The sequence below is a fragment of the Pelophylax lessonae genome (assembly GCF_965119305.1).
Source record: "Pelophylax lessonae genome assembly, chromosome: 2".
Lineage (NCBI taxonomy): Eukaryota > Metazoa > Chordata > Amphibia > Anura > Ranidae > Pelophylax > Pelophylax lessonae.
The window spans coordinates 541,036,204-541,048,625 of NC_138769.1; the positions used below are offsets into that span (position 1 = coordinate 541,036,204).

At 46.4% G+C, this 12,422-nt stretch overlaps 1 protein-coding gene across 1 annotated transcript in view; it reads left to right on the plus strand.

Moving 5' to 3' along the window:
* AKAP11 (A-kinase anchoring protein 11) overlaps window positions 1–12,422 on the plus strand; it is a 189,068-nt gene that overhangs the window by 134,745 nt on the left and 41,901 nt on the right. The gene's annotated exons all lie outside the window — the stretch shown is intronic.

The following is a 12,422-nucleotide window of genomic DNA, read 5'->3' on the forward strand; positions in this document are numbered from 1 at the left end:
GAAGACCAAAGAAATGTAAGCCTCTTATTAGGTCTCTTTCCTCTTATGTTGGCAGAGCTGAGGTCACAGGAGGTAGGAGAATTTATTGCGTGCTCTTATACATACAGCGATGTCTGGCTTATAAATAAACACCTAACCTGTTTTGGATAATTACTGTGAAGTCCTTCATCAGAGGAGGCACAGTGTGTACTGGTATAGTCTAGAACACAAACGTGCTATTATTAACAAAATTAGGGATAGACCCTAGTCTAGGCCGATATATCGGGGGCCGATATGCACTTTTCCCACTATATCTGTATCGGCCTCGGAACTGGCCGATATTGCTGATATGTTTGTGACGTCATTCTGCCTTCTTAGGCCGCCTCCCTCGCCTTGGACAGCCTCGTCTGGAGTCGGGATTAGTCTCGTGGGAGTGTATCACAGCCATACACCCACACACAGCAGCCTGGTGCCACCCACACCCACAGGCCCTGTACCAGCCAGCCACAGGCACTGTACCAGCGAGCCAGCCAGCCACCCACAGGCCCTGTACTAGCCAGCCACAGGAACTGTTCCAGCCAGGCACCCACCCACCACAGGGTGCCAGCAAGCCAGTCATTAAGCATTAAACAAAAATTAACATGTTTAGTACCATATTTGTGTCAAAAATTGTCTTTATTTTTCAAAACTTTAAATGTACAAAATATCGGCCCATATCAGCTGATACCGATACGTTGTGACCAAAATATCGGTATCGGTCCTGAAAAAACCATATCGGTCTATCACTAAAAAAAAATAATAAATTCATTCTTCTTATACAGTTAATATGTCATGGAGATATAATAATATCACATTAGTACAAATCATTATACAGGCTGTATTGTGCTTCCAAAATTCAACAACTATATTGTACAGCAAGTCTTGATACAGGATAGATATTGATATGGATGGTTAAGGACCTAATGAACATGTGTGTCCCAGGAAGAGCAGGGCTACTGTCAGGACCCGGACTTGAACCTGGGACCTCCATGGTGTATGGCAATGACTCTACTCGCTGAGCTACCTGGAATGCTGGACAGCTCCCTGGACAAATCCTTGAATGATCCTGCTGTGAATCTTAATTGCATTGAACCTTGAAAACTTTGCTCCTCCCATGAACTTCCTGATATGAGCAATGTCTTTGCACTTCCTGGTTTCCAGAATATTGTGCCTTCAACAGCCGATATCTCGCTTGTCTCTCCTGCTGCCGTCCATATCTTTGCTACCATTCTGGCCCAAAACATGGAAGCCGTTATAGCAAGCATCGTGACTCCTCTTAGGCAACAAATTGCTGAGCTGCAAGAATTTGGTGTTACCTGCCAAGAAAAAGTTACTAAACTAGAAAGTCTATTGGAAATACAACAGGAGGAGATTCATGCTCTGCAGAGTCTACTACTGGACTGAGGTGATACTATCACACATATGTCTCAGTCTTTACCATCCAAGTTTAATGGAGACCGCCATCATTACAGAGGTTTCCTAAATCAGTGTCGTTTATATTTCCAAACACACCCTGCTGCATTTACTTCTGAGAAGAGGAAGGTAACCTTGATTCTCGAACTTCTGACTGGAGAAGCTCTAGCTTGGGCCTCCCCATATATTGAACAGGACAGTGCCATTTTAAATAATCTGCAGACCTTTTTGACCACAATTAATTAGGTTTTCGATGATCCCAACCGCTGTGCTACTGCTGAAGCAAAGCTGCATAGTCTGAGGCAGGGAAAACGCTCTGTCGCTGAGTACACAGCAGAATTCAGATGTTGGGTTGCAGATACTACTTGGAACCCTGCTGCACAAAAGAGTCAGTTCCGCCGAGGGCTTTCTGAACAGGTAAAGGATGAGCTCGCTAGAGTTGAGACTCTCTTATGATCTTGATGCCTTCATCCAATTATGTATCAGAATTGATCAGAGACTTACAGAAAGGAGGAAGGAGAGGCCGGGAATGTTTGCAAGTAAGAGTGGCATGCGTTTCTCTGCTACTCCATTTGTTCAGCAGGATTTCAAAGTTCCTCCTAATTCTAACACTCCTGAGCCAATGCAGGTAGATGCAATTAAGAGATCCATTTCCATTCAGGAGAAAGAAAGAAGACGTTCTGAGAACCTATGTCTTTACCGTGGAGATTCTGGTCATTACGCAATTAACTGCCCTAACAAGGTTAGAAGAACAATTGCATTGGTTGATGTGATCACGCCTGAACAAATAAACTCCATTAGCCAATCCATTTCCCCATTGATCCAGGAAGAAAATAAAGTAAATTCTTCACTACCTCATTTTGTCCTCCCTATTAAACTTATCTCTGAGGGCATTGAGATTCCTTGCTCTGCTATGCTGGACTCTGGTGCAGGGGGGAACTTTATGGACATAGACTTTGCCAAAATCAGTAGGATTCAGACAAGAAATAAATTAGCCCCAGTCGATATGGAGACAGTGGATGGTTCACCCTTAACTTCAGGACCTGTTACCCATGAAACAGTCCCTTTGGTTCTCCAATTTGAGGCTGATCATCGTGAGACCATCAGTTTTCAGCTAATTACGTCACCTAAATTTACTGTGATCTTGGGCATCCCTTGGTTTTCCACCCATAATTCCTCAATCAATTGGGAAGCACGAGTTATAAATTTAACATCCCCCCCATTGGGAGGAATACTGTAGAGAGCCTTGTCTACAGTATAAACATGAGAGACAACAGAAAACATCGTTCAGTGGTAAAGCAATCACAGCAGTCGGCTATAATAGCCCCAAAGGGGCAAGCAGTGGAAATACAACAAGGACCCATACTGCATTAGAACAAGAATAATGGTATATGCATGGTACCCTAAGTTACTAGTGGAATGGTGATTCTGTATCCTCGATCCACAGTACACTATAGCTCTGGAAGCGAGCATCCCAAAACAAACAACCTTGCGGCCTGGTATGACCAGCCCATATTAAAACCAAAACAAATTTGTGTGCAGCATTGTGCAACCACTGAGTAAACCTGAAAAAGGCATTCATCAAGATGACAAGATTGAGAGATAGAGAGAAGAGAAAACATAAAGGAAGAAAGGAAAAGAAGCGATAGAAAGAATGGACCCAGCCCCGCCCCCGGACCCATGCATGGCCCTCAAACGTTCCCGGTTAGGTACTTGTGCATTTTGTCATCTAGTTGAGCCGACAGCCGTTCAGTCACCATGATCCAGGAAAATTTATGCCTGAGCTGCTCAAACTACAGGACAGGAGACCTCCAAGATCTAGCAATTGTAATTTTCGCTGCGGTAAAAATAAAAGTTATAAGCCTTCTCTGTGCTTTCGTGGCCGTGTCCACCTTCCGGCCCAAAAGTGCCTGCTCTGGGGACTTGGTCAGGTTAACTTGCGTTAAGGTGTAAATGAAATTATACACCCTAATCACAAAACGTCTCACCTTGGGGCATTGCCACCAAATGTGGAACATAGTTCCATCCTGACCACAACCCCGAATACACAGAGGAGACACTCCAGGCACAAAAGATGCAATCCTAGCCGACCCCATATACCAGCATAGTAGTACCTTTATAGTTAGCTTCTATGATTTAGGTGTTAATGATCTGGAGGCCTCCTGAGCCATAGCATGCCAATCCGCCAGATCAACAGTGTCCTGGACGTCAGTTTCCCAACGGTCCATATAAGGAAATTTCAAAGGCGAATCAGATAACACATTGTAAATCATGGAGATATAACCCTGCAGCTTGTCATATTTGCGGCACAGAAATTCCATAGAAGTCATGGTGGTCAGGTCCGAGAGGCGAGACAGTGAGCGCAAATAGTGTTCAATTTGAGTGTACCGAAAATATTCAGATATAGGCAAGGCATGTTTATCAATCAACTGCTGTCATTTAAGGATACCCCTATGATCACACAAGTCCGCTATACGGATCAATCCCTTGTTCGTCCACCATTGAAAGGATCTGGGGGAGAGAACCGGGGGGAACCCGCTGTTATCGAGAATGGGGGCCAAGGGGGTATGTGGAGACCTAAAGCCATGCGATTTGGACAGCCGATCCCATATGGCCAGAGAGTGGGACAAGGCCGGGCAGAGAACAGGAGGGCGAGTTTTGGGTGGCAACCACATTATATGGGAGATCTCCTGGTCAGGGACGGAGCTAGCCTCCAGTCTCATCCAGGCCGTAGGGGACTGATGAGTGTGATATTTTACCAACCGGGCCAGCTGTGCAGCATAGTAATATTTCATCAAGTCCGGCACCCCCAGCCCGCCCCTGGATTTAGGAGTATAGAGCGTTCGCTTGTTCACCCTAGGTCTCTTGTTCCCCCAGATGAATGAAAGGCTATGACTCTGGAACTTAAGCACATCAGACCTCCGCAAAGCAACAGGCAGAGTTCTAAACAGATTCAACACCCTCGGAAGGACGTTCATCTTAACCGAATGCAACCTACCAAACCATGAGGGGGGATGCAGCGACCACCTTTCCATGTCCTCCTTTAGACAGGCTAACAAAGGCAGATAATTTTTCGTGTATGTGTGCAGGGTCGGAGTCAAATTAATGCCCAAATAGGGTAGTGATTCAGAGTGCCATACAAATTTATATGATTGCTGTAACGTAACCACCGTCCTGTCATCTAGGGAAATATTCAGTGCTTGCGATTTTGCCTGGTTAACATGCAACCCTGATATGTGTGGGAAAGTATCTAACAACGCAAATAAGTTGGGTAAAGTTGTGAGAGGAGAAGAAACTACAGCTAGAAGATCATCCGCAAAGAGGACGCACTTATGTTCGGTGTCCCCGCAGACCAACCCCCTGACGTCCGGCGAAGCGAGAATTTTGATCGCAAGTGGTTCTAGCGCTAAAACAAAAAGGAGAGGAGACGGGGGCAACCCTGACGGGTGCCCCTACCAATCGGGATAGTTCCAGAAGAGTATCCCTTCAGCCTAAGCATTGCCTTGGGTGTACTATACAGGGCCCCTGACAAAGTAAGAAATGGAGAACCGAAGCCGTAGCGGGCCAGCACGTCAAAAAGATAATCCCACGACAGAATCAAAAGCTTTGTGGACATCTAACGATAGAAGCATTCCCCTGCGAGAACCCCCCCCCCCCATCCCAATCTGATTGAATAGCTGAAATGATATCCAGGACCCGCCTAGTCTGATCAGAGGTCTGACGGCCCGGGAAAAAAATAGCCTGGTCAGGGTGTACATAGCTGGCCAGAAAAGAACCAAGTCTGGTGGCCATAACCTTAGCCAATATTTTCAGGTCGGAGTTGATCAAGGAAATCGGGCGGTAGTTTTCGCAAGTACTATAGTCCTTTCCCGGCTTAGGAAGGACATGAATGTATGCCATGTTTTCCTGGGGTGGAAGGGACTCTCCGGCCCGAAGCGCGTTAAAAAAGGCACATAGATGAGGGGATAGAATTTCCTGAAATTTACGATAATATGCACCCGAAAAACCGTCAGGCCTAGGGGCCTTGGAGGGGTGCAAGCCCTTAATAGCCCTCGTCACCTCCGCTTCCGTGATCGCTCCGTCCATAAGATTGATATGAGATTGTTGTGACAACAACGGCAAATCAAGGTCCGCAAAAAAGGAGTCGGCCAGTCCCCGATCATAATTCGCTGGAGCCCGATAGAGCTTAGTATAAAACCTTGTAAATTCAGACGTAAGCAGGTCAGGATTGCGGGGGAGTGCCCCAGTCCACAATCGTAACCTGGGTAGTGCAGACGTAAAGGGGCAGGGGGCCAGTTTCCTCGCCAAAAGCGTGGTTGGTTTATCTCCCATGGTATAGTATCTATGACGAGACCATCGAAGACATTTCTCAGCTTGGGTCTTGAGGCTCAGGTTAAGTGCCAGTCTAGCAGCGTCTATCTTATGTCTAATGTCCACCTGGGGATGTGTCTTCTGTTCATGGAGTAAATCGGTCAGTGTTTCGTCTTGCGTTTTTATGGTGCTCTTCCGGTTGCGCTTTAGTCTAGCCGCAATCTGGATCAATTTTCTGCGGACCGTTGCCTTATGCGCGGCCCAGGTGATGGTCGGAGAGGTGTCCCCCGAACAATTTTCCTGAAAAAACAATTTTATGTCCCGTTCAACCTCCCCCAGGACCCCAGGATTATTCAGAAGAGTCGTGTTGAGCCTCCACGGAGAGGGACCCGGTTTAGACCACAGGGCCGTGAATTGCACCATCACCGGCGAATGATCAGACCAGGGGGTTTCCAGGATCCGCGCCGCGCACACATATGGGGCAAGAGCTGAACTGGCAAACACATGATCTGTTCGGGAGTAGGTGCCATGAACACGAGAAAAGTGCGTATAGTCTCTTTGGGACGGATTGTGTTCCCTCCAGAGATCCAACAAATCCCAGTCGTGGAGAAGACGGGCCAATTTATGCCCGTTCTTTGGCAAATGTCTATATCTGGGCTTGCCCGGGATGGATTTATCCAGGGTGTGTTCCAGGGGAAGATTGCTATCGCCCCCCCAGAATCACCCTGCCCTTTGCCTTGGGAAGCAGAGTTCGCAACATGTCGTGGAGTTAGGGGTATAGTAGGAAATAAGAGACTAGTTGGTCGTTAACAAAGCCCCACCACCATAAGGTACCTACCCTCCCTATCCCTGACCACCGTAACCGGAGTAAAAAAAAACCTTGCGAGAAAAACATATGGCTACCCCCCTTCTTCTTGTCCTGACCAGAGGACAGATAAAACTGAGGATAATAGGGCGAGAGGTATCGAGGGGCCAAAGTTTTTGAAAAGTGTTTTTCCTGCAACAGCAGAATGTCTGCTTTTTGACATTTGTAATGCAAGAAAACCTTGGTACGCTTCACTGGAGAATTAAAACCCTGCACGTTATGGGAAATAAGGGAGAATTTAGAGGAGCCCAGAGGTGACATGGTTTTTTGGTAGTTTGCACTCACCTAGTCACAGTACAGCAAGTCGCTGCAGGCTAATATTCGACATCCAGCCATCTATAGGGCCCAGGAGCATCATAGTGGGGCCGGCACGCAGAATCGGGGTCCAAGAACAGAAAAGAGAAAAGAAAAAGTTAGAGAGTACAAAAGAAGGCAGGAGGAGTTACCTCCCATGCCGGTAAGGCAATCAAAGTAGACACAATAGAAAGTACATGGGATTTGTATTCTCCCAGTTACCACACCTGGGGTAAGTGGCGTGAGGTTGCCCCCATCACAAGATAAGGGCAAGTTCACCAACACCCCGGGCCACAACCCGACAAACATAAAAAGGCGGAGGATCTGAGGGGAGCCACCCCCCAAAACCGCCCAAGTCCCTGAGATAAACAAGTCGCCAAGAGACCCAGCCCCCCCCGCACCCAAAACTAGGGGAGCAGGGCAACGCCAGGCCCCCCGTCGACTGGACTGCAAATCACCCCTGTATATAACCCAGGAATCAGTCAACACAAGTAATAAAAAAAAAAACAACCGGGGCTCAAGACCCTCCTAGCAAAGAAGAAAAAATAAAGAAATGGGAGGGAGGCGAGCCCACCAGGGCGACCGCCCCCCCCCCCCAACAGGGAAACCTCATGATGAAAAAATTTTAAAAAAATAAAACCAAAACTGTCCGTGACAGCGGAGTTCAGGCCATCAGGGCAAAATAAATGCAAACAGGGGGTGGTCGTTAATACCACCTTTCCCACCCCTACCCAACCTCCGCCGCAAACGCGACGTCGGCCAGGATTGACAGGGCCGGGAAAAAACATTATGAAACACATAAAACAGGCAATTAAAAGTGAAATAGAAGTAGGTGGAAAAAGTTCTCGATCACACTTCAGGGCTTGCGTCTGCCCTGCTTAGTGGACGGAGTGCCCAGATGAGACCAAACCGGGGACAGAGGACGATCAGGCAGGGCAGCTTGAGGCGAAGAGTGTGGTTCCCTGGATAAGATGCCCAGCTCCAGGAGCAAATCCTCCCCGTCATGAAAGTTAGTGAATGAATAGTTCTTGCCATTATAGGAAAATGAGAGCCTGAAAGGGAAGGACCATCGATACTTGATATGGTGGTTTATCAGTTGTTGCAGTAAAGGCTTAAGGGCCCGGCGCTTCTGCACCATGGAAGGGGCCAGATCCGTGAAGAGCTGTATTGGTGAGCCAAACAGGGTGAGGTCCTGCTGATTCCTAGCTGCAGACATCATCTTCTCTTTAATTTTATAGTAATGCGGCTTCAAAATGATGTCGCGAGGGAGACCATCTGACCATGGTGCAGTCAGGGCTCTATGAACCCTATCCACTTCAAGTTGATGAGGGGAAATGTCAGGTATCAAGTCCTTCATGAGGCCATGAACCGCCGTCTCCAGGTCCTGATGCGTCTCAGGGAGACCTCTAATGCACACATTGTAACGGCGCAATCTGTTTTCAAGATCTTCGATTTTAGAGTAGGCCTCCTCCATCCTGTCATGCAATTGAGTCACTAGTTTAGTATTCTGGTTAACCCTTTGCAGAGAGCCATCCACCTTGTGTTCAATAACGTCCAGCCGTACCCCAAAACTTTGCAGGTCCTGTTTTAATGTCGGTAGTGATTATGGAGCACGTCTTGGATAGTTCCTGCTGCAGCATAGTGGAGAAGCGTGACAGCAAAACTGCATCCCCAGAGTAGGGGGCCGGGGGGGGGGGGCGCCAGATCCACACCCGGGGGGCTAGGTTGGCTGAATAGGGAGTCCGCCAAATCGGCCATATTCCGGTCCATTGAGGAGCCTGGGGAGCATGATGGTTCAGGTCTACCGTGGGAGGAGGCGGGGGACGGAGCATGCAACCCCGCCGCAGCGCTCGGACTCCCCCCCCCCCCCCCCCCCCGATTCCCCCCATATCTGAGAGGAGAAGGGGTCCCCCAAGTCAGAAGGGGTCCCCCAAGAGGGAGAATTAGCCGCCAGGTGGGGAGATGTGGGGTCTGGAGGTCTCTCCAGGGCCGCGCCCCGGCCGCTCCGTGCAGTCTGCTTGCCCGGCGCCATTTTAGGTGAAGTGTTTTGCCGGCAGAGGTAGGCCTCGAAGCGTCCCGCTTGCCACCCTGCTTGTACTGCCTTTTTCTGGGCAATCCCTTGGTCCCCCGCCTCATGGCAGACTCACCGCCTCCCTGGATGTCTTTCAGGACGATCACACAGTCCCCCGCTGCTGATGGTAGCTAAGTTGTGGCTGGTGGTGTGCGGAGCGCGACTAGGACATGTCCTCTCTCGTGCCCGCGCGCATGCGCACACTAATGTTTTGTTAATGTGATGGATCAGAACACAATAGTCTAAGTTGGTGAAGTGAAATGAGAAAAATATATACATAAATCTATTTTTTAGAAATAGAAAATTGCCATGTGCGTATGTATTCACCCCCTTTCTTATGAAGCCCATAAAAAGCTCTGGTGCAACCAATTACCTTTAGAAGTCACATAATTAGTGAAATGAGGTCCACCTGTGTTGCAATCTAAGTGTCACATGATCTGTCATTACATATACACACCTTTTTTGAAAGGCCCCAGCACCTAAGCAAGAGGCACCACAAACCAAACACTGCCATAAAGACCAAGAAACTATCCAAACAAGTAAGGGACAATGTTGTTGAGAAGTACAAGTCAGGGTTAGGTTATAAAAAAAATATCCAAATCTTTGATGGCACAAAAAGCAAACCTGCCAAGAGACGGCCACCCACCAAAACTCAGACCGGGCAAGGAGGGCATTAATCAGAGAGGCAGCACAGATACCTAAGGTAACCCTGGAAGAGCTGCGGAGTTCCACAGCAGAGACTGAAGTATCTGCACATAGGACAGCAATAAGCTGTACACTCCATAGACATGGGCTTTATGGCAGAGTGGCCAGAAGAAAGCCATTTTGAGTTGGCGAAAAGGCAAGTGGGAGAATCCCAAAATGTATGGAGGAAGGTGCTCTGGTCTGATGAGACTAAAATTGAACTTTTCGGCCATCAAAGAAAACGCTATGTCTGGCGCAAACCCAACACATCACATCACCCAAAGAACACTGTCCCCACAGTGAAAAATGGTGGTGGCACCATCATGCTGTGGGGATGTTTGTCAGCAGCTGGGACTGGGAAACTGGTCAGAGTTGAGGGAAAGATGGAGGGTGCTAAATACAGGGATATTCTTTTGCAAAACCTGTACCACTCTGTGCATGATTTGAGGCTAGGACAGAGGTTCACCTTCCAGCAGGACAATGACCCCAAACACATTGCTAAAGCAACACTTTAGTGGTTTAAGGGGAAACATGTAAATGTTTTGGAATAGACTAGTCAAAGCCCAGACTTCAATCCAATAGAAAATCTGTGGTCAGACTTAAAGATTGCTGTTCACAAGTGCAAACCATCCAACTTGAAGGAGCTGGAGCAGTTTTGAAAGGAGGAATGGGCAAAAATCCCAGTGGTAAGCTCATAGAGACTTATCCAAAGCGACTTGGAGCTGTGATCGCCGCAAAAGGTGGCTATACAAAGTATTGACTTTAGGGGGGTGAATAGTTATGCACATTGACCTTTTCTGTTATTTTGTCCTATTTGTTGTTTGCTTTACAATAAAAAAAAAAAAAAAATTCAAAGTTGTGGGCATGTTCTGTAATTTAAATGGTGCAAATCCTCAAACAATCCATGTTAATTCCAGGTTGTGAGGCAACAAAACACGAAAAATGCCGGGGGTGAATACTTTTGCAAGGCTATATATGTTCCTCCCCTGTCCAAGTTTAGCAAAAACTTTTATTGAGGAACCTAGGGAATAAGTATTAGCATAATGAAATCATACCTGTTGTAATATAGTATCAATGTTTATTCAAAACAGCTCACAACACAGCTGGCCATTAGTGTGGTGGAAGTGCCTGTTGTCCTGACAACAAGACATATCCACCAAGGGTCCCTCATAGGCCGAGTGTCCGTGTTCCAAGCTTTAACGGGAAGAGGACTGCACCTGGAGGATCAAGTATACGTTCCATGCAGCCTGCTAGAAAAGGCCCGCTAACCCTCCATATGGGAGCGAAAGGGGCCTTTGTGCTTCAGGTGCTGTATCAAACCACCCCCCCATAGGCCAACAGACCCGCCCATGGGTTGCCGCCATGTTTCACCATTACCGGCAAACAAGAAAATACAGTACATATTAACATGGCAAAAATTTGCCAACATTAGTTATATTTTACTTGCCATAGACAATGTAAAGACCATACTAACAGAGTGATCTATTGACTTGAATGCATCATTAATGAATTACATTGAGCAAACAGCATTATAATAGAATGGGTATTCACTTTGTATATAACATTCAATTTATAACATCATAAGGATAGACAGAGAGCATGTAGAATGAAAGAATGTGTCTGATTGTAGTTTAAAGGTCCAATTCACACAAACCTGATTGAAAACCAGGTAGATATGGTTTAAAATGAAACGCTTCATTCAAACCAGGGGGCGATGTGGCTTTAAGATGAAATATCCATCTAAACTCGCTCTGTAATAGGATTTTATTTAGATCACCACATCTCAGGTTTGAATGCATGTGATCCAGAGCCAAAAATATCACTCTTGGTATCGAGTCCTTGCAGACTAAATTTCTTGCACTGTGTCTACCAAGGGGAAGCTCAGGGTCCTTTTTGTTAATGCTTGCCAAGTGTAATTCTTCTCCAGAATTCGAATTTGGTTTCCCTAGCATAGTAGCACCTGCACTCACAAAATGAGCAGATATACCACGCTGAGGGTTTTGCAATTTACATATGTAATCACAGGTTGTTTGGGTACATATGGGGTCAAGGACGGATCCATACCATCTAAATGCCAGTACTTTCCAAAAATATGCTTAATTTGTTCATGTTTTATTGAGTGATGATTCTGGTTGTAGTTTCACTTTTAGTTTTTTTTTTACACGATCTACCCTTGGCTTTTTTGTAAGCCTTTTTCCAAAGATTTATGAGTAGACCTCGATCAAGTAATCTGGATCTTAATCTTTCTGCTTCCCGTTCAAAGAGAGTATCATTTGAGCAATTACATCTAAACATTATGTAAATTGCAAAACCCTCGGCATGCTGTACCTGCTCATTTGTGAGTGCGGGTTCTACTACATCGGGAAAACCAAAACTTAAAATCGGGAGAAGAATCTACCGACACTTGGCAAGCATTAACAAAAGAAAAAGGGACCCTGTGCTTCACCTTGGTAGACACAGTGCTTTAGTCTACAAGGACTCGATACCAAGGGTGACATTTTTGGCTCTGGATCACATTCATTAAAACCCGGGAGGTGGTGATCTAAATAAAATCCTAATATCCTAATACAGAGCAAGCTTAGATGGATATTTCATCTTAAAGCCACATCGCCCCCTAGTTTTAATGAAGCGTTTAATTTTAAACCGTATCTACGTGGTTTTCAAACAGGTTCATGTGAACTGGCCCTTTAAAATATGATCAGACACATTCTTTCATTCTTCATTCTATAGTCTGTCTGTCTACCCTTATGTAATGGGTACTAGTTC